Source organism: Lutra lutra, chromosome 5, assembly GCF_902655055.1.
Source record: "Lutra lutra chromosome 5, mLutLut1.2, whole genome shotgun sequence".
Lineage (NCBI taxonomy): Eukaryota > Metazoa > Chordata > Mammalia > Carnivora > Mustelidae > Lutra > Lutra lutra.
The window spans coordinates 95740702-95762191 of NC_062282.1; the positions used below are offsets into that span (position 1 = coordinate 95740702).

General features: G+C 39.1%; 1 protein-coding gene and 1 non-coding gene across 2 annotated transcripts in view; both read left to right on the top strand.

Annotated features, from left to right (window-relative positions):
* The window catches only part of NLN (neurolysin), a 93584-nt gene that overhangs the window by 10098 nt on the left and 61996 nt on the right, over nucleotides 1-21490 (top strand). The window lies entirely within an intron of this gene.
* LOC125101383 (U6 spliceosomal RNA) lies at nucleotides 21362-21468 on the top strand. The gene has a single exon (XR_007127802.1). It is a non-coding gene; the product is annotated as a U6 spliceosomal RNA (small nuclear RNA).

Genomic DNA, 21490 nt, shown 5'->3' on the forward strand with positions numbered 1-21490 from the left:
TCTCAGTCCGGAGACTAGCACAAAGCCCTGTGCTAGATTTAGGGCATATTTTGATCTATTAGAAGAAATTGTATCCCAAAATTTTGTAGAAGAAAAAAACCTATATGTATCAAAAAATAAAGTTAGATACAATGAAGAATAAAATGTTACTATAATAATGAAGGTTAAAAAGATTGTTTTAGAAAGGTATTGTTAAGATAAACTAGTTAAAAAAATTAAAAGAGGAAAGAGGAAAAGTTAAAAAATTATAATAAGAAAAAAATAAAATTAAAAGAATTTAATTAACCTTGCAAGACTAAAGAATCATGGGAGAAAGCCATGAATTCCATGCTTTGTTTTCCCCTCCTCTGGAATTCTGCTGTTCTCCTTGATCAGTGAGCTTGGTCTTGGCTGGATGTTCCTGCTGATCTTCTGGGGGTGGGACCTGTTGCTGTGATTCTCAAATGTCTTTGCCTGAGGCTGAATTGTGCTGCCCTTGCCAGGGGCGGAGCTAAGTAATCTGCTCTGATTTGCTCTTGGGAGCTTTTGTTCCCTGAATGCTTTTGGTAGAGCTGTGGAGGACGAGAATGGAGTCCCGAAAATGGCGGCCTCCCAGTCTCCAGCCTGGAGGAGCCAAGAGCTTAGGGCCCCACTCCTCAGTGCGCCCTCAGAGAAAAGCAGTCAATCACTCCCATCTCCCTGGACTCCGACCATGCTCCAAGCTCACTCAGCCTCTGACCAACATTTCTGTTTCTGGAACACAGTCCCGTTTGGAGTCTCCAAACCCAGCAGATTCCTGCCGCTCTGCTCTTCAGCGGAGGAAGGTGGGTCTTCCTGGATCTGCCACTTGGGGGGTCCCTGCTCAAAGAGCAGTGTCCTGACTGGGCCACAGAGCAGTTTAAGGTACCCCGAGCTGAGAGCTCACTCCCTGGCTCCGTCTCTGTAGCTGGCTTCCCCGCTCCAATACCTGGGGGCTCTGCTACACTCAGACACCCCTGATGCTTCTGTGACCCTGCGAGAACCGAGACCAAACTGTCCCTATGAGGGTTCCATCCCCCACTTAGCCTCTGGAACGATGTCCCTCAGTGGAGAAGACTTCTAAAAGTTCGAATTTTGTGCTCCACTGCTCCACTGCTCGCTGGGAGCTGGCCCCTCACCCCATGGTCTATCTTCCTATTGCTTCAGATTCACTTCTCCACATGTTCTACCTTTCAGAAAGTGGTCAATTTTCTGTTTCTAAAATTGCTGCTCTTCTTCTCTTCAATCTCCTGTTGGGTTTGTAGGTGTTCAGAATGGTTTGATAACTAGCTGAATTCCTGTGACCTGATGTCATCTCAATCTGCTACTCCTCCACCATCTTGCCTCTATTTGTTCTATATCAATTATTTTATTACTTAACAGCATAATATTAATCAACATATATAACAGTAGTAGTCATTAACTTACAGCACTTGCGAGTGCCTTAAACACAGAATCTTTGTTTCGAACTGTGTCCTCCCAAAAATATTCAGTACTAGACAACATGGAAGGCTTTGGGTGTTCTCTTGATATATTTTTTTCTGTTTCTTCCTACACTTGGGAGTTCATTTTAGCGTTTTAAGAGTAACTAGGTTTTTATTTACTGACTTAATGATTTCTTTTGTGTTTTTCTGTTGGCAGAGCTGCTATATCCCCTTTCCAAAGCCAATTTGACAGTTAAGGTGATTGATGGGATTCTAGGCCAATTTCTAGGGAATAAGGGGCAGAGAATCTAAAAACTGGTTGTAGTTGCTGTACAGATAATCTTGTGACCTTAAGTAAATCACTCAATATCTTGGATCTCTCTCAAGTTCCTTATTTTGTAAAATGAAAAGAACTGGACTAAATGATACTTGAGTTTTCTTTCAACTTTTGTTGCCATAGCATTAAACCAGGTGAATTTCCCCTCCTTTCTCAGCCAGATTGCACGAATATGAGCCAAGCAAAACCTGATATATACTGTAGAGTGAGGGATGGATGGCATTGTCAAAAAAAAAAAAGAGAGAGAGAAAGATGACTCAGCAGTATTTAGTCCAAATTATTTATATATATCTATATATATAGACAGAGAGATGGATATAGGTTTATCCTAGTTTCCTCATTCAGTTAAAAAAAAAAAAAACCTGTGTTGGTTTTTTTTTGAAGATTTTATTTATTTATTTGACAGAGATCACAAGTAGGCAGAGAGGTCGGCCGGGGGATGGGAGGGGAAGCAGTCTTCCTGCACAGCAGAGAGCCGGATGCGGGACTCAATCCTAGGACCCTGAGACCACGACCTGAGCCGAAGGCAGAGGCTTAACCCACTAAGCCACCCAGGCGCCTCCAAAACCTGGTTTTAAAAATTATGACAGCAATGCATGTTCATTGTAGGAAACTTAGAAAATACTTACAAACAAAAGAAACACAATCCACCCATCGAGGAGAACCAACTGTTAACAGCTCCCAAAATCTTTTCTACATATAGATACTTTTTTTTTTACAAATATGGGATTATACCATATTTTTATAAGTTTTATGTACTGTAAAATCCTTCCATAATATAAACAGTTACAATGTAGTCCATTTGAAAATGTATGATAATTAATCCCTACTTTTGGACATAACAACTATTTCCACTTCCTGCTATGAGTAATAGTGTTTAGATAAACATTCTTGCTCTTAAGTCTTTTGCCAAATCCTTTAATTATTTCATTAGTTTAAGTTCTTACCAATGGAATTGGTACATCAAAGGGAATGTATATTTTCCAGGCCTTTGACACTTACTACCCTAGTTTTCTCTGAAACCTTCCACTGAAATTACATTCTTATCAGTGGAATATATAAATGCTAGTTTCCTACACCATTACCTTACCAACTCTGGACATCTTAATATTTTTTAACTGTATCAATTTGTTAAGTGGAAAGTTTTCTTTTTCTTTTTTTTTTTTTAAAGATTTTATTTATTTATTTGAGAGAGAGATATCACAAGCAGGCAGAGAGGCAGGCAGAGAGATAGGAGGAAGCAGGCTCCCTGCTGAGCAGAGAGCCCGATGTGGGACTCGATCCCAGGACTCCGAGATCATGACCTGAGCCGAAGGCAGCGGCTCAACCCACTGAGCCACCCAGGTGCCCCCAAGTGGAAAGTTTTCTTATTATAATTTGCATTTACTTCCATGTTTTTGAGAGTTTATTTGCTGAGCTTAATTATTTAATGAAAATTCAGGATTTATTACCTAAAGACCAAAAAACTTATTTGTTTCTGATGTGGGAATTTATTCATATGGGAAGTCTTAGAAAGTCAGACAAGTTAAACTATAGTTATTCATAAATTTAACAATATTTATGTATCTTAACTGGAATTAAATAAAATTTCAGCTGTTCCCCCCCACCAAATCTAGTAGATTGAAATCCCTGAATTTTAGGACAATGTTGCTAGAAAAAAAATACCATTGAAGGAAAGGTTTGAAGTTTTAAATAACAAAGGCCGGACTGAGATTGTTTGTAAAAATGAGTTTTTAAAGTTGTAAAGGAAGATTTTTGTTATTGTTCTTTATCCCTGGTTTTGGACAGAAACATCATGGTACTTACTCAGATTTAAATATTATCACTTCTTTGGTTAAGACAAAGCAGGGAGCTTCTATAGGGAGAAGCACCGTACATATGTATATGCCAAGTTCTGCATTAGAAAGGCGGGTAGTAAGTATACACTCTAGACTAGACTAGACTAGGCTGTAGTAATCTGGACCTGTGGCTGCCACTGGCTAGCACTGTGATCTCAGGCAGAGTTACTTAATTTCTCTGTGTCTGTTTCTTCATCAGTAAATTGAAATTAGTTGGCTGATTTTTTCACTCACCAAATATTTTTGAGTGGCTGTTATGTGCCAAACATTACTCTAGTTTTATGATAATGGCAATGAACAAAGCAGCCAAAAATCTTTGTGTTCATGGAGCTTATGTTCTAGTGGAAAAGACAACTAAGGAAAATGTAGAGTATGTCAAATGGGGACATGTGCCGGGGGCAAAAAGAAAAGCAGAAAAGAGGGTATTGGTGAAAATGAAATTATGGAATTGACAGGAGAGGGCTCAATGGGAAGCTGATACTGTGCCTGATGTGTTTGAGAAATTGAAGAGGCCATTGTGACTAGAATATGTTTCAGACAGCTGAGTAGGATATGAGACAAGTGAGGGAAAACTACTCATCTGTATTAGAAAAACAGTTTCCTTCTGGGAGTCCCTTTACTACTCACACAGAAGTCTTCACTTTGACACCAAACAAGCACCAAATGTATGTGGAGGTTTTCCGCACAGCAAGCCATTCTCTGAGTCACCAGCTGGGTGTCCTACATTTTACCTCAATTCTGAGGCTGCCTACCTGGAGATATGGTCAGATCCCACAGGTTAAGGGCTGGTCGCAGAATATTGACCCCCACACACTCCACATGCCAGTTACAAGTCCATGTTGTTTCCTGTGCTTCTGACCAATTGACTATAAATCTGAGCTTCCTATGACCCCCTCCTTGGTTCAATTAATTTGCTAGAGAGGTTCCCAGAACTCAGGAAACGTGTTTACCAGTTTATTAAAGGATATTATAAGGATATAGGTGAACAGCCAGAAGAAGAGACCCATGCAGGGAGGTCTGGGAGGGTCCTGAGCACTGTAGCTTCTGTCCCTGTGAAGTTGGGTATATCACCCTCCTGGTACATGGATATGAACCGAACTGAAAGCTCTTCAAAGCCCATACTGTAGGGATTTTTATGGAGGTTTTATGAGGTAGGCATGTTCTATCATTAACTCCATTTTCAGCCCTTCTCTCTTCTCAAGAGAATGGCGGGGAGGGTCAGGGCTGAAAATTCCAGACTTTTAATCATAGCTCGGTCTTTCCTGTAACCAGGTCTCATTCAGGGAGCCTACACAGTGTCACTTCACCAGAGCAAAAGACACTCTTAGCACCCAGGAAACTGAAAGGCTTTCAGGAGCCCCATGATGGGAACCAGGGTCAGAAACCTAATATTACGGCAAAAGATGATCCCGTGCTCTGATCATTTAGGAAATAACAAGGGTTTTAGAGGCTCAGTGCCAGGAACCAGGAACAAAGACCAATATATATTTGCTATTACCTCCCATTATCTTTTTATGGTGGGGAGTAAATATTGAGTACTTTGAACATTGCCTGACTATGTCCATTACTATTGCCACAATAATGCTACGTAACAGAATCTCTGCAGAGTATAATGACCGATGTTTATGTTTTCTGACAAATGTTATGGTTTTATTTTTTAAAGATTATTTATTTATTTATTTAAGAGAGAGAGAGCACACCTTCAGGGGGAGCAGCAGGCAGAGGGAGAAGCAGGCTCCCTGCTAAGCAGGGAGCCTGATGTGGGACTCCATCCCAGGACCCTGGGATCATGACCTGAGCCAAAGGCAGACCCTTACCCAACTGAACCACCCAGACATCCCAAATGTTGTTTGTTGGACAGTTTTTCTGGTCGTGACTGGGCTCATTCTGCACCTACAATCAGCCGTGGGATGTGTAGGCAGTTCTGCTGATCTTTGCTTAGCTGCCTTGTATATTTGGAAATCTAGGATGGCAAAAACTGGGGCCACTTCGCTCTCTTTTACATTCTCTTGCATTCTCCAGGAGACTAACTCAGACCTGTTCTCATGGTCCTTGTTCCAGGTGAAGTGTATATAGCCCTCCTGAAGCTTAGGCTTGAACTGAGCACCATCAACTCTGCCACATTCTACTGGCCAAAGCAACTCCCAAGGCCAGTCCAGGTTTAAGAAGTGGGTAGATTGATGTTGCATCTTAATGGGAGGAGCAGCAAATTCAACTTGTAAGAAGTCGTAGATACATGTAGGGGTAAGACAGAGGTCATTTTAGTAGTCTACCACATAGGCACATAAAAGCTCAATAAATATTAGCTATTATTTTCATGTTACTGAACTACCTAGTTGTATTTAGGAGGTTTTCAAATTCTCAAGTTCAGATCATTTTTTTTTTTTTTTTAAGATTGTATTTATTTAAGATAAGTAGAGCAAGGGAGAGCACAACAGATGGGAGAAGGGAAGGGAAAAGCAAACTCTGCAGAGCAGGGAGCCTGAGGTGTGACTAGATCTCAAGGACCCTGGGATCATGACCTGAGGTAAAGGCAGACAATCAATCGAGTCACCCAGGCACCCCTCAGATTATTAATTTGTAATAGCCCTTCATAAATATTGCAGGTCTTTTTGCCTTTGAATTTTGGGATGGATTGTTACTGCATTTTTGCCCTATAAAAGTTTAAAGTTGTTATGTAATCAAGTATATCAGTCTTTTCCTTTATGACTTTTGGCTTTGATTGCATGCCTAGAAAGTGAGTTCCTACTCCAAGACTATAATTTTTTAAATCACCTGCCTTTTCTTCTTGTACTTTTTAAAAAAATTTTTATTTATTTATTTGACCGAAACAGAGGGATCACAAGTAGGCAGAGGCAGGCGGTGGGGTGGGGATGCAGGCTCCCCACTGAGCAGAGAGCCTGATGCAGGGCTCAATCCCAGGACCCTGAGATCGTGACCTGAGCCAAAGGCAGAGGCTTAACCCACTGAGCCACCACGTGCCCCTCTTCTTGTACTTTTATATTTCATTTTGCATATTTGAAGCCTTTACCTATCATGAAGTGACGTTCCCAATTATTAAGTGAAACAAAAAGGAAATCAGTGTAAACTACAGGAAGTATGGAAAACACCAGCTTACAAAACAGGGGTTTCTGATTTACCACAGTGTACTTTGGAAGATCCTGTCCCATTCCACTTACTCTGAGATTATCTGTATCTCCTGCTTGGCATCCAAAAAGATACCCTCTTGTTTCCCAGCCACACATAACTGGAATTTGATATCTAATCTTATTTGTGGTCAAGACCCAAGAGGAGGTGCACCTGGGTGGCTCAGTGGGTTAAACCTCTGCCTTTGGCTCAGGTCATGATCCCAGGGTCCTGGGATCGAGCCCTGCATCAGGCTCTCTGTTCAGTGGGGAACCTGCTTCTTCCTCCCTCTCTGCCTGCCTCTCTGCCTACTTGTGATCTTTATTTGTAAAATAAATAAGTAAAATCTTTAAAAAAAAAGAAATATAACAGATTTCTTTTTTTTTAATAGATTTCTTTATGTTGATTTTGTATCCTTTGACTTTGCTGATTTCATTTATCAGTTCTAGCAGTTTCTTGGTGGAGTCTTTTGGGTTTTCCTGCCCCACATGTTAACAATAGTTACAATGACTGAAAAAATCACAGCTTTCTGGTATAGCCTGCTTTCTACAATGCATAACATTCATATAATAGGGGCCACATTGTTAGATCTTATCATTCTAACACTACAGTTTATACATATACAGTTTATACATATATACAGCTCCCAGATTTCAGTTCTCAGAGGAATTCTTCTATGCCAGGCTACAACATAAAGACAAATTATTTATTTGAAAGAGAAATAGATGAATGATATTAGATTCCAAATGCCAGTTATGCAGTTCCTTTTAGAAGCTTTATATTCAGTCCCCTTCTTCATTTTAGGAATATTTATTGAGCACCTGTTATGTTATTATTTAATCTTAATCTCACTTTATCCTAAACCAGATTTACAAATCTTATAGATCAGTTCTTTTGCCATTGTTCTCTGTCTCAATGAATGTTACCATTTACTGACGTCAAAAGTCTTAGATGCTGTCCCCAGCCTTTTTCTCTGTCCCTATTTTTCCCATCAATTACCAGGTTTAAAGGCTTTCTCTTTTCTCTATTTGCAATACCACCACTATAATCCAAATCCTCATCATGAATCACAGCCTCAGTTTTTACTTCCTACTAATATACTTTCTTTATAAGAACAGAGACCTTTATGCAATCCAAATGTGTCCTGTCACACTCCAGTTTAAAATTCTTTAGTTCAAGGGGTCCTGGGTGGTTCAGTCATTAAGTGTCAGACTCTTGGTTTCTGCTCAGGTCGTGACCTCAGGGTGGTGAGATCAAGCCCTGCATCAGCTTCTATGCTCAGCGGGGAGTCCTGCTTAAGATTCTGTCTCTCTCTCTCCCTCTACCCCTCCCCTATCTCTCTCTCTCTCAAATAAATCTTTGAAAAATAAAATAAAAATCTTCAGTTCACCATTAACCTTAGGATAATCAAAACGCTGTGATTGGTTTATAAGTCCCTGTACTGTCTGAGCACTATTTAGTTGTCCCAGCTTTTCCTCTCTTTCAGTAAACTCAATGTTTCAGCCAGAGAGTTCCTGTCTTTTATCTCTTCATCTTAAATTAACACATGGTAATCCCTTATTTGAAACATTCTTCTCTTTCCCTACCTTTCCCAACGTGGCTAATACTTGTCATTTGTCTTAAAAGTTATTATAAAATACTATACATGAAAGTTAGATATCTATAATTTTAAAAAAATGAAAAAAGAGTGTCTGTATATCTAAAAGGGTATTTCTAGTACCTTTGAAGTCTTTAATGTGCCCATCTCTGACTGTATCTCTTCTCCTTATTCCGGAGATAACCACTGTTCTGTATTTATGTCTGTTGTCCTGTTTGTTTTGTTTATAATGTCATTAACAAAAGTATATGTTTTCCTTAACAACTATGATTTGGTTTCACATGATGAAACTAGTTTTACATGGCGGTGGTTCATTTTTGTTGCTGTAAGTCCTTTCACAGGGTGACCATTACAAAATTTATCATCTGTTTTCTTGTGGATGAGTGTTTAGGTTGTTCCCAGTTATTTGCTATTATAAACAATATTGTTATGAATATTCTTATATTTTCTCCTGATACATATGTGCAAGGGTATAGGCCTAAGAGGAAAATTGCTAGGTTTTATACATTCTCTGCTTTATCAAATGATACCAATTTTTTTCCAGAGTGGTAATAGTAAGTTATTTCCTCTCTCTGTATAGTGTTCATGAGTAACCACTGATACTCCATCCTCAGCAACTCTGGACATTGTCATTCTTTTGCCAATCAAGTGGTTGTAAAATGGTGTCTCTTGGATTTTGTGCACATTGCCATGTTTACTGATGAGTTTGAGTGTATTTTCATGTTTATTTGCCATTTGTATTTTATGCCTATGTCTTTTGTCTTTTTTCCTATTGGGTTATTTTTTATTTCATATTGGATTTGAGCAGTATTTATACACATACAGATATATTTTACTTGACTTAACTCATTAAACAGTCTTATAGGGGCACCTTGGTAGCTCAGTTGGTGTTCGACTCTTAGTTTCAGCTCAGGTCATGATCTCAAGGTTGTAGAATTGAGCCCCGCATAGAACTCCCCTCTGAAGGCAGAGTCTGCTCAGAATTCTCTCTCTCCTTCTTCCTCTGCCCCTCTCCATGCTTATATTATCTCTCCCTCTAAATAAACAAATAAAATATTTGAAAAATATATTTATATTATATCTGAGCTATATACTGAGCTAAACTGAGAATACAGCTGTGGATGAGAAAGAACCTATCCCTTGGAGCTAGAGAGTATAATGCTAAGTGAAATGAGTCAGAGAAAGACAAATACCATATGATTTCACTCATATGTGGAATTTAAGAAACAAAGGAACCATGGGGGGAAAAAAGAGCCAGTCTAAAAAATGGACCCTTAACTTGAAATAACAAACGATGGTTACCAGAGGGGAGGTGGGGAACAAACAGGTGAAATAGGTGAAGGGGATTAACAGTGGACTTATCCTGATGAGCACTGAGTAATATATTAAAATGTTGAATCACTATATTATACACCTGAAACTAATGCATAACACTGTATGTTAATTATACTGGAATTAAAATTTAAAACTTAATAAAAAAGCAAGAAGAAACTATCCCTGCTCACATGGGTTTGTCCCCTCACTCTGTTGAAGGAGTCAGAGAGTAATGAAACAAATCTCTAAAGTAGTTAGATTGTGGGGCACCTGGATGGCTCAGTTGGTTAAACGTCCAACTCTTGGTTTGAGCTCAGGTCATGATCTCATGTGGGATTGAGCCCCAGGGCAGGCTCCACACTCAGTGGGGGGTCTGCTTGAAGATTCTCTCCCTGTCCCACTTCCCCTGCTCACATGGGCACGATCTCTCTGTCTCTGTAAAATAAAATATTTAAAAAAAAATACTTAGATTGTAAGAGGTGCTGTTAATATCAGCTTACTTTGCACTTCCTCAGAATGAACTTACCTGACTCCTGCTAAATTTGGTCCCTTTGAATACTGTAAGTACTTCCATGGCACACACATTAGTAGTAGTGTTTGCCTTTCTCACTGGTTGACCCGTTTTCTGAGATCAGGAGCCTATTTTGTTATTTTTATTTCTGTATTTCTGGCACTTAGTCTGGTGTTATTCACATGGTAAGTGCTTAATATCTATTGAATGAATGAATGAATGGATGGATAGATGGGAGAAAAGTTGTTATCAGTGATAATAACTGAAAATTCAGCATTCCGTGATAACACCTGAGAAGTATAGGCACCTGGATTTGGCATTTTGATATTGACAATGACAGGTAAAATGCAGTAGAAAGTAACTATTTCAAACCCTATATGAAATAAATAGCTCATTGCACATTTTTTTAATCCAAAAATACAGTTGCCAGGAGAAAGTACTATGTATAAGTATTAATTTAGGCCTAGTTGAGTAATAAAAAAAAATTACAGAATAGAGTAATACACAATAGGAAGCTCACTTAGCCAACAAATACAGAGGAATTTTTAGTATATACTAGGTGAGTATGAGGCAGAAGAGAAGCCATATAACATGATGAAAACGTGATGTTGATCATAGTCCCTTGTTACCGCTGGGGGCTTTCATATAGTAACTAGGTGCCCTACAGACCCACTTGATGCATCTGAAGAGCAATAGTCTAATGTAATGAATATTCTAGGAGCAAGACTCATGCTAAATATGTCAACTTGGATATTGAAGAAATGGAAGGAGGTGCCAACCTGTGAAGTACTGGGTCAGAGCAACCAAGCCGAGAAAGAACAGAGGGCAGACTTCTCATGACTGAGCCTGGGGTCTTCCGAGGGGTCAGAAACCTCAGGACTCGTATGACTTGGGAGTTACTTCAGTCTGGTGAAATGTGGCACTGAGCAGAACGTAATCTTGGTCTGGACATGTGCAGCATAGTACTTACTGGTCAGACCAAGAAGCTAATGACATGCAGTCTGATCTGCCTAGTGGAAGAAGTACCAGGAGAACCCAAAGAAGATAGAACACATCTTGTACCTGCTGTTAGATTTAGACCCTTGCTACAAGAAATATACTTCAGTAACTGCGCAGAGGTATCTGAGAAGAAGTAAAAAAACATGAAAAACTTTCCTGGCATGGGCTAAAAGGACCGAAGGTTACTTGTTTGTAAAGGTGTATAACATCTCATCAGAAGTGTTCCTAATGACATTGAAAAATTACAAAATCACAGGAATGATGCGTGGTAGAATGTGGCTGATTGAAACCTATATATAATGTCCAATCTGTATTCACTCATGTCGCAAAGATTAACTGAGTACAGTTATTATATGTCATGGACTACTAAATGCCACGAAAACAGACTTGTAAAGCAAGACACCTAAGTTCGTGTTATTTGCCTGTTGAAATTTTTTTTGTGGTCTCCACCAGAATTAATTTGTGATTGCTTACCTAAATAATACACATTAAGATTAATAAAAGGAAAACAAAAAAAATCAAAAGGAACATTAGGGTTAGCCTAGTTGATTTAACTGGGTCCAGTTAACTGTAAGTTTTCTGACAGTAAGGGCAAAGGGAGATTATATTGTTAGGTATCAGAAACAGTTTTTCCTGGTAGTGTTTGTGAGATCAATTTATTATGTGGATGCCTTATATAAAAGAAATTAAATCCAGTGAATGATAATCTCAAGAATATTTATACAGTGAGAGCAGAAGTAGACATTTAAAGGCTATATATGATTCTGACCTTTTCTTTTTTTAAGAGAGGAAAAGTGAGACAGAGGTGGGGAGGAGCACAGGGAGAATCTTGAACAGGCTCCATGCTGAGTGCCAAACTGGATACGGGGCTTGATCTCAGAACCCTGAGACCATGACCTGAGCCAAAATCAAGGGTCAGACACTTAACCCACTGAGCCACCCAGACAGCCCTTATTTTGACCTTTTTTTTTTTTTTAAAGATTTTATTTATTTATGTGACAGAGAGAGTCACAGCAAGGAGGGAACACAAGTAGGGGGAGTGTGGGAGAGGGAGAAGCAGGCTTCCTGCTTAGCAGAGAGCCTGATGGGGGCTTGATCCCAGGACCCTGGAATCATGACCTGAGCTGAAGGCAGACACTTAACAACTGAGCCACCCAGGCGCCCCTCTTTGGATCTTTCTTAAAAGGCTAAGGCAAAACAGTCTAGTAGTGGTAATAAGACACATGCATATATGTGAAACTGTGTACATGATAAGGTGTGTACAGAAATAATTAGAATACAAGGTAGAAGGTGGTAAGTACCAGGGAGAGTAATAGAGAAATTGATATGGGAGTTGGAGGGGGGAAGATTAGTTCCAAAATAAAAGGGAGGGACAAGGTCATGACTGATCCTTGAAGGTGGTAGGATTTGGACAGGGTGTTTTCTTATCCTCAGACTATTTATCAGAATTTAGAAATAGCCACATGAAGTTAAATGTCCAAGACAAACATGCTAAAAACTAATGAAAGGACTGCAAGAAATACAATGTGCTACACCTTAAATTTATATAATATTATGTATGAATTAGTCTCAACAAAACTAGAAAAAAACAAATCTCAGTATATGGAGATTATACCAGGAAGGAAGGGAAGGAGGGAGGGTGGAAGAAAGAGAGGAAAAGAAAAGAAAAAGGAAGGGAATGTGCAATCTCCATGGCTTTGAAAGTATATGTGGTTTCACATGCCTGCATCTCACAAAACCTCGGTTTCTTCAACCCTATGTTAGAGATAATAGTAACTATCTGATGTAATTTTTGTAAGGATTACAGGAATTAATGTACATAAGAACACTTTGCACAAACTTGATATGACCTGGCTACATAGTGACTTATAATTTCTTCCCTTCCATTCAAGGTAGAAAAAGGTAGACCTAAGGATTTGGATAATAGAAACCAACTATATGGGGCACCTGGGTGGCTCAGCGGGTTAAGCCTCTGCCTTCAGCTCAGGTCATGATCTCAGGGTCCTGGGATCAAGCCCCATATCCATCTCTGTGCTCAGCGGGGAGCCTGCTTCTCTCTCTCTCTGCCTGCCTCTCTGCCTGCCTCTGATCTTATAAAATAAATAAAATCTTTATTAAAAAAAAAAGGAGAACCAACTATATGTGGTTGTTGAAAGTCACAAAAGCTTTCTCCACGACTGGCGGAGGATACAGATGACCCACTGTTAAAGTGGGTGACTCTAAGTAAAGGTGAAAAATCAAAGTTCCAGAGGATTGCATCTCACTAGAACACCATTCTAATAAGGAGATTCTTAATGATATTAAACATGAAGTCTTGTATTTAAACAAATCACAGAGTAGGATAACATAAAAGCAGCATATAGGAAAATACTAAGAACCTTTTGTTGTTTCCAAATTCAACATGAATTCGATTCATATAGCTGCCAAAGAATAAGAGAGAAAAAAGTCACTTAACAGATGACACATTAAGTCTTGGGTGTCAGTTGCCAAATCTAGTGCTTACCTTCCAGTCCTGACTTGCCTTAGTCTTTATGTAACATTTACAGTGTTGGCCACACATTCTTGACTCCCAGAGATGCACATTCCTAATTTTTTCTACTATGAGCATTCCTCGGATTTTTTCAAGCTTCTTTTTCCTGGCTCCTGCCCCTTAAATGCTAGGTTTTTTTCAAGTTTCTCCTCAGTGTCTACTGTAAAGTGCTTAGTTTCTGTCTTCTTTCCTTGAGCCTACATAGATGCTGAAGTCTCTTCTATACACACCATCCTGTCTGAAACCTTCCTCCAGTCCAGCTGGTTTGCAGTTAATTCCCTTCCCTACTTTTCCACACTAACCCCGCTGTTCTTATCTGTGTGTCCTCTGGGATGTCCCAGTCCATTCTGGGATTAGAACATCCGAAGACATCTCTGCGTCTCTCACCAAGAGCCCTGTCCTAGTGATCAGGTTCATTTATCCAGTTGTCGAATTACCACGCTTCCACACCCTGCCGTATCTTCCAGACTCTCACAAGGCAGACTGTCTGAAATTTACCTAGTGCTATTTCCTCAGCCTGGTCTTGCTGTTGCAGTTTCTATTTGCAATGGTAAGTTCACTGTGTTTCATCGGTGATACAATCCACCCTCTCATCCAAAGTACAAACTATAGCATCCTGTCTTTCACAAAGTCCTGCCAGTCTTACCTTTTGAATATTTCTTGAATTCATTGTTTTCTCTCCCACTCCTATTCCCACTTTTATTTATTTATTTATTTATTTATTTATTTATTTAATTTGACAGAGAGATCACAAGCAGGCAGAGAGGCAGGCAGAGAGAGAGGAGGAAGCAGGCTCCCTGCCGAGCAGAGAGCCCGATGCGGGGCTCAATATGCGGGGCTCAATCCCAGGACCCTGCGATCATGACCTGAGCCGAAGGCAGCGGCTTAACCCACTGAGCCACCCAGGCGCCCCTATTCCCACTTTTAATTCTCATTGTTCGTCTGGAATAGTAAAGACTCCCAGCTGGTCTCCTTTACCTCCTAAAATTGGCCTCTTCCCACTCCTCACCGCCCTAGCCCCGCCTCGGCCCCCAGCTATCTGTGGAAGAAAAAAAAAAAAAAAAAAAAAAAACAACACCTGCCTGGCTGAATGATAGATCTAACCCTCTCACTGAGGGCATCCCATTGCCTACAAAATGGAGTTCAGTCTCTAGTCTGGCATGACATTAAAAACAAAACAAAAACAGTCTTGTCTGTTCAACCTCTCCAGCTTCATTTCTCTCATTTCCGTTTCTAACTTCTGATTTGGCTATGATTCTTAGAATACACTATTCAGTGATTTAAAATGGGCCTCTGTTAGTCTTTCCACTCCACTTTCATGCCTGCTTTTAGGCTTCACATATCCTGTTCCATCCTTTCCTAGGTAATTCCTATTCATAACCCTTCTCCAGGAAGCTTTCTCTGACTCTCTAGTCTGGGTTGAGTATGGGTCCTCAATCCATCTGTAACATCTTGATTTAACACTGTAATTGCATTTACAATACTGTGTTGTCTGGTACAAATAAGTGATCAACAAGTATTTGCTAAATTCTTTTTTTTTTTTTTAAGATTTTGTTCTTAAGTAATCTCTACATCCAATGTGGGACTTAAACTCATGACCCCAAATCAAAAGTTACACCCTCCACCAACTGAGTCAGCCAGGTGCCCCAGTGTTTGCTAAATTCTAATGTGTTTCTCTGCCATAATAGCCAGTAAGTTCCTCGAAGCCTTATTCATCTTTTATCTTTACCAAGTAGCTCTGTGTTCACTTCCTTCTGTGCTCCACGTGACTATTACATATCTCTACTTGGATAGCTCACTGGTGTTACAAACTGCCTATTTCCTTTCCTTTTTTTTTTTTTTTTAAAGATTTTACTTATTTATTTGTCAGAGTGAGCACAGGCAGACAGAGTGGCAGGCAGAGGCAGACAGAGAAGCAGGCTCCCGCCGAGCAAGGAGCCCGATGTGGGACTTGATCCCAGGACGCGGGGATCATGACCTGAGCCAAAGGCAGCGGCTCAACCAACTGAGCCACCCAGGCGTCCCACAAACTGCCTATTTCTAAAATCAAATGCATGTAAAGCTCCTTTTTTCTCTAGTCCTCCCACCCTCCCCCTATAAAAGAAAAAGAAACAGTCTAATCTGCTCCTCCTCCTGAATCCTCTCTCACTCATGTCTATGCAAAACAGAAATACGGTCATGGATGCCCCTTCTCCTTCCATCTTCACTTTACCAAATCTTGATGGGGCTTCACTAGAAAGCAGACTCATTCTGGATGACTTCCAGTTCTGAAATTCTATTATTTATTGCTAATCAGTGGCATGGCTTATACAAAAAATATATAGCATTTTTAGGTTGAAAGACATAGCTTAGTAAGTGGTTGAGCTTTCAGATTCTGGAATAAGATTGCCTGGTTCACATCCCGCATTTGCCACTTTCTTAGCTATGCGACTCTGGGGTTAGTAATTGAATGTTTGTCTACGTTTGTTTCTTCATCTATAGAGTGAGGATTAAGTGAGGTAATGCAGAGAAAACACTTACCATAGTGCATAGACATAATAAGCACTTCACAAGTAAGTAAAATGACCTAGTATTATATTCAGGTAGGTGCTTTCCTTTGCTTTCAGTGTGATTTCAAAATCTAAAGGAGCTAAAATTGGTAATTACTCATCTTTCATGTTTGTTAGGAAAATTTTTTTAAACCTACCTTTTTTCTTTTAGTGGTGAGGAAACTCTTCTCTGCTTTAAAGAGTAGCCTTTTGGTATGTAGGCCATCATAGAACTTGTAATCATTTTTATCATTGTGGTAAAATTTGCGAAAGGATGATCATGTCTGAAGGAAATACAAGACGTCATCATTTTCCTTTCTCACCTAGTCTCTTGACTTTTATTTCTCACGAAAGTACAGACATTTGGCTTCTAGGGGGTGCTAAACCACACCAACAGCAGAACTGGGACATTGCCTGTGTCAACCCAGAGCCACATAGGCCATGCTTTCTGATTATGTCTGTGCCTGTCTCAACAAGGACAGGACAGACTAAAGGCACTGCTGAGCTGTGGGCAACCTCAAGAGAATGGCAGACGTGACTGAGTGCTTGGTAACAGATGACAGTATCGGACAGCATGGCCTCTGGAGGAAGATTTCCTGGGTTACTGGCCATTTCTAGCATTATGACCTTAAGTAAGTTATCTAACCTCTCTGTTAATAGCCTTAGTTTCATCATCTCTAAAAATGGAGGTAATCTATGTTACTGTGTTTTTGGAAGGATTAAATGAGTTAGTATATGAAAAGCACTTAGAATAGTGCCTGCTATATAAATATTTGAGATTGTTATTATTATTGACAGTGCTGGTTGTGGTGATTGACAGCAGCCAAGAAGTAGCTAGAGGCTTCCTCCTAACTAGATGAAGTAGCATGCCAGCTTCCTAACTAGATGAAGTAGCATGCCAGCCAAAGTTGTTGGCCACCTGTTCTAGGTACACTAGAAAGCCATATCCCTTAAAGCTTCTCTAACAGTCCATTTACAAGGTAACCTTCACTATATCTGCAAGGAAATGAAATGCCGAAGCATAAGCCCATAGTCAGCTACCCAAGACTTCACTGGCCTTCATTCTGAATTAAAGGATTTGGACTGGCTGGTTTCTAAGGCCCCTTCCAACTGTGAATATGTGAATCTTCATTCACTGGTTAAATACATTTATTCTTGTGCTCTTGTTTTCCTTTGAGGTTTGCTTGATTTAGTATCCCTTTTCTTTTTATTTATTTATTTTTAAGATTTTATTTTTAAGCAATCTCTACACCCAACCTGGGGCTTGAACTTAAAATCCTGAGATCAGGAGTTGCATGCTCTACCAACTGAGCCAGCCAGGTGCCCTTAGTGTCCCTTTTAATATGCTTGTCAGCATGAGTTCATATATTGAGTTCATATTAATGTGACATTCATCTGTTTCTCAGACCATGTCTTGAATTTAGAGTAATAGCTAGAGCTAGGCACATGAAAAGTCCTTCTTTTTTTTATTATGATGTAAATTTGCAATCATAAATCAAAGTAGATGCAACTCCCTCACCAAGATTCAAAATTGTCAGCTCATGGCCAATCTGTTTTCATATACTTCCTCCTCCAATTATTTTGAAACATATTTCCAGCATGATACTGCTTTAATCATAAGTATTTCAGTGTACAGATCTAAAAGATAAACTCTTTTTCAAAGATACATAATCTACAATAATTGATAGATATAATAGATACATAAGCTACGTATCATCATCACATATAATAACAATAAACACCTATTTGTGGCTGAACCAGTCTTTAGAAAGAAAAGCAGACTAGTTGTTAGCCTAGCCTAGCATGAGGGTTTAGCCATGATCATTCATTCAACAAAATATCCATGTGAGATGACCCAAAAAAAAAAAAGAGCCTAAGTATTAACTAATGTACCGAGGAGAGAAGTCTCTCTCCTGAGTCATTTGGTAAGGATTTCAATTCTGAAAAGTATACCCCAAACACCAATTAAATGTGCCAGAAGCAACTTATTCATCCTCCTAGAGAAAAATAAAAGTGGAATGTCTTTTTTGAATTGTGGTTTTCCATGAGTGTGGGTAGGCCATTCATTAATAAATTATTAAGGGAGTCTGAATTCCACTTGTGAAGCTTGATTTCAGATGCTCTGATTCTCAGGTGGCTTTACTTAAGCCAGGTGAAGGATTTAAGAAGAACAATATTTCCATGCTCATTTATAGTTATTTTTTTATAGTTATTTCTTTAGAAATAGTTATAGTTATTTCTTTAAAACCTGTAAATATTAAACTACTTGTCCTATATACAACATTAGGAGAAAAACAATTAGACTAATGTCTGCTTATTTTTCAGAACCTGAGATTTTTGTTTCCTTCCTTATAACTTTGTAATCAGGCTTCTCTGTAAGTTCTTTTTGCCAAGAGTAGAAATAATACAGGTATATCTAGTGTCATATAGTTCTTTCTATGACCTTAAGCAATTTCTTTCTAACATTTTTCATTTTTATTCCTATCTCTTAGAAAAGATGACTTTGAAGAGTCCCTTCTCATGTATTTACAGTGAAATTTGGGAAAAAGAACTTATTTCCATGATATTCTAAAATTAAAGAAAATTTCCCTTTTTTTTTTAAGTGGATAACTAACTTTTTTTAAAACGACTATTTAGTTTAGAGAGAGACAGCACAAGAGGCAGTGGATAGCACAAGGGGATAGGAAGAGGCAGAGGAAGAGAAAGAGAATCTTAAGCAAGCTCCAAGCCCAGCGTGGAGCCCAACTCCAGGCTCGGTCTCATGACCAAGCACCCAAGCACCCCAGATTACTGATATTTAAGAAACAGTTCACCAAACTGGATCATCATTCATTCCTAGGGGAGACTTTGTGTAATATAATTCGTTCTACTTTTTAAAAGCCTTACTGGTAATAGGAAGTTGTACACAACTGAAGTTGTATGTGGCACTGGCTCCAAAATAGCCTGTTTTCATTATGTCAGACCAAGACTGGACCTCTATAGCTGTACCGGTCATTTTAGTCATCAGATTTTTGTTGATATTTAAAAATGAACTTCTGTCTTTTAAACTGTTCCAGGTTTATAGGGAAGTTGCCAAGATAGTACAGAGAGCTCCCATAAATCCCTTCTTTACCCAGTTTTCCCAAATGTGAACATCTTACATTACTATGGAACCAGTATATGTATATTACTATTAAATAAATTCTGTACTTTATTCAGATCTCACTTATTTTTCCCTAATGTCCTTTTCCCTAATGTCTGTTTCAGGGGGTCACATTATATTTAATCAGCATGTTCCCTTAGGCTCCTCTGGGCTGTGAGAATCATTCAGTCTTTGTTTTTAATGGCATTGACAGTTCTGAGTAGTACCAATAGGGATTCTATGGAATATCACTCAATTTGTGTTTATCTCACAGTTATACTAAGGTTATAGGTTTGGGAGAAGAAGATAGTAGAGGTGTTTTGCCCTTTTTATCATGTCATGTTTAGGGGTACATGATGTCTATGTGGCATCACTGATGATGTTAGTCTTGGTCAGTTGGCTGAGGTAGTGTTTGCCAAGTTTTTCTACTATAAAGTTACTTTTCCCCACTTCTCCACACCCTTCCTCTTTGGAAGCAAGTCAATTAAGTGCAGCCCATACTGAAGGCAGGAGAGAAGTTAATCCACCTTCTTGAGCGTTGGAGTACCTACATTAAATATTTGGAATTTACCTGTATAGGATCTTGGTTCTTTTTCCTTCCTTGGTTTCTTCCCTCCTTCCTTCCTTCTTTCTTTCTTTTTCATTCATGTATGTCAGTACAAAGTCATGGATTTTATACTTTGGGAGAACCAGTCATACTTTGACTCTCCCTCCCCTTAAAGGAGCCACAGGTGGTATGTACAACTCTCAGCCATCTTTTTTTAAAACTTTAAATTTTGAGGGGTACCTGGCTGGTCCAGTAGATTAAGCATCTGCCTTCCGCTAAGGTCATGATTCCAGGGTCCTGGGATCAAGCCCCGCATCAGGCTCCCTGCTCAGTGGGGAGGCTGCTTCTCTTTCTCTTCCTTGATTGTGCTCTCTCTTGCTATCTCTGTTACTGTCTCTGGGTTTCTCTTGCAAATAAAGAAATACAATCTTAAAATAAACTTTACATTTTGAGAGAGATTTCCACGCAGTTATGAGAAATAACACAGAATGGTCCCATATTCACTTCATATGGTTTTCCCCAGTTGCAGTAAGGAATTGATGCAGTCCACCAACCTTATTTACATTTCACCAGTTTTATTTCCACTCATTTCTATGTATTTGTGTATTTTCACATGTATGAATTTCTGTGACTATTAGTTATCAAACTTAAGTGCTACTTCTGTGAGTACAAAAAAGGGACTGTACAATGAAAAAAATAGATACAGCTTTTGGCTTTATCAGACATGGGCTACTCAAAATAAAGGCCACTGGAATGTCTCTCTGTTTAGGTGGTTCTGCTCTGTACTCAAATGGTATACATTTTTGTGAATGGGCTCTTTATGGGAAGTGTATTGTGTTACTTTTGCAAGAGCACTTTGAAAGTTCATTGTTTTTTTTAAAGGCTTCCTACAGCTGCTAAACATTTTCTGTACAATCTAAGAAATTACTTTCCCATACCAGCAGGTGGAAGCAAGAGCAGTCTTATTGTGGACTTCACTTTCTGAGTCTACTGGCATATTCTGTAGATAATCTGTCCATGACTCAAAGTATCTTTATGATACATTCCTTACTTAATTACTTTTCTTCTTTGCTTTATTACCTTATTTATTTCGTGTCTTGGGCTGAACTTAATAGTCATTCTAGGACAAATTTCGGTTTTTCATTACTTTCCTAGCTCATTGACTCAGCAGTTAACAACGTGTATGCTTTGCACCAAGATATTACTCCACATTTGCTAAGAAGCACAAAGTTGACTAAGACATGGAGTTTGTTCTTAAAGAGCTTTGATTCTAGTAGAATTAGAAGGAGAATGTCTTCATTCTTCCCCTGACCTAGGATAAATAGATCAGTGTGTCTTCCTAGTGTTTCATCAGCAAATCCATGGCTGGTATTTAATCTTCATACCGATTTCAGTGCATTCAACAAACATCTACTGAGTATCAGGCACTTTATAAAGACTTAACTTATAAATTTGTGCTTTTTTCCTTACAGATTAAAAAAAGGCTAAAGCAGTGCTCACTTCAGCAGCACGTATTCTAAAATTGGAATGATACAGAGAAGATTAGCATGGCCCCTGCACAAGGATGGCACACAAATTCATGAAGCATTCCATATTTTTAGACGAAACCAGAGAGGGAAAC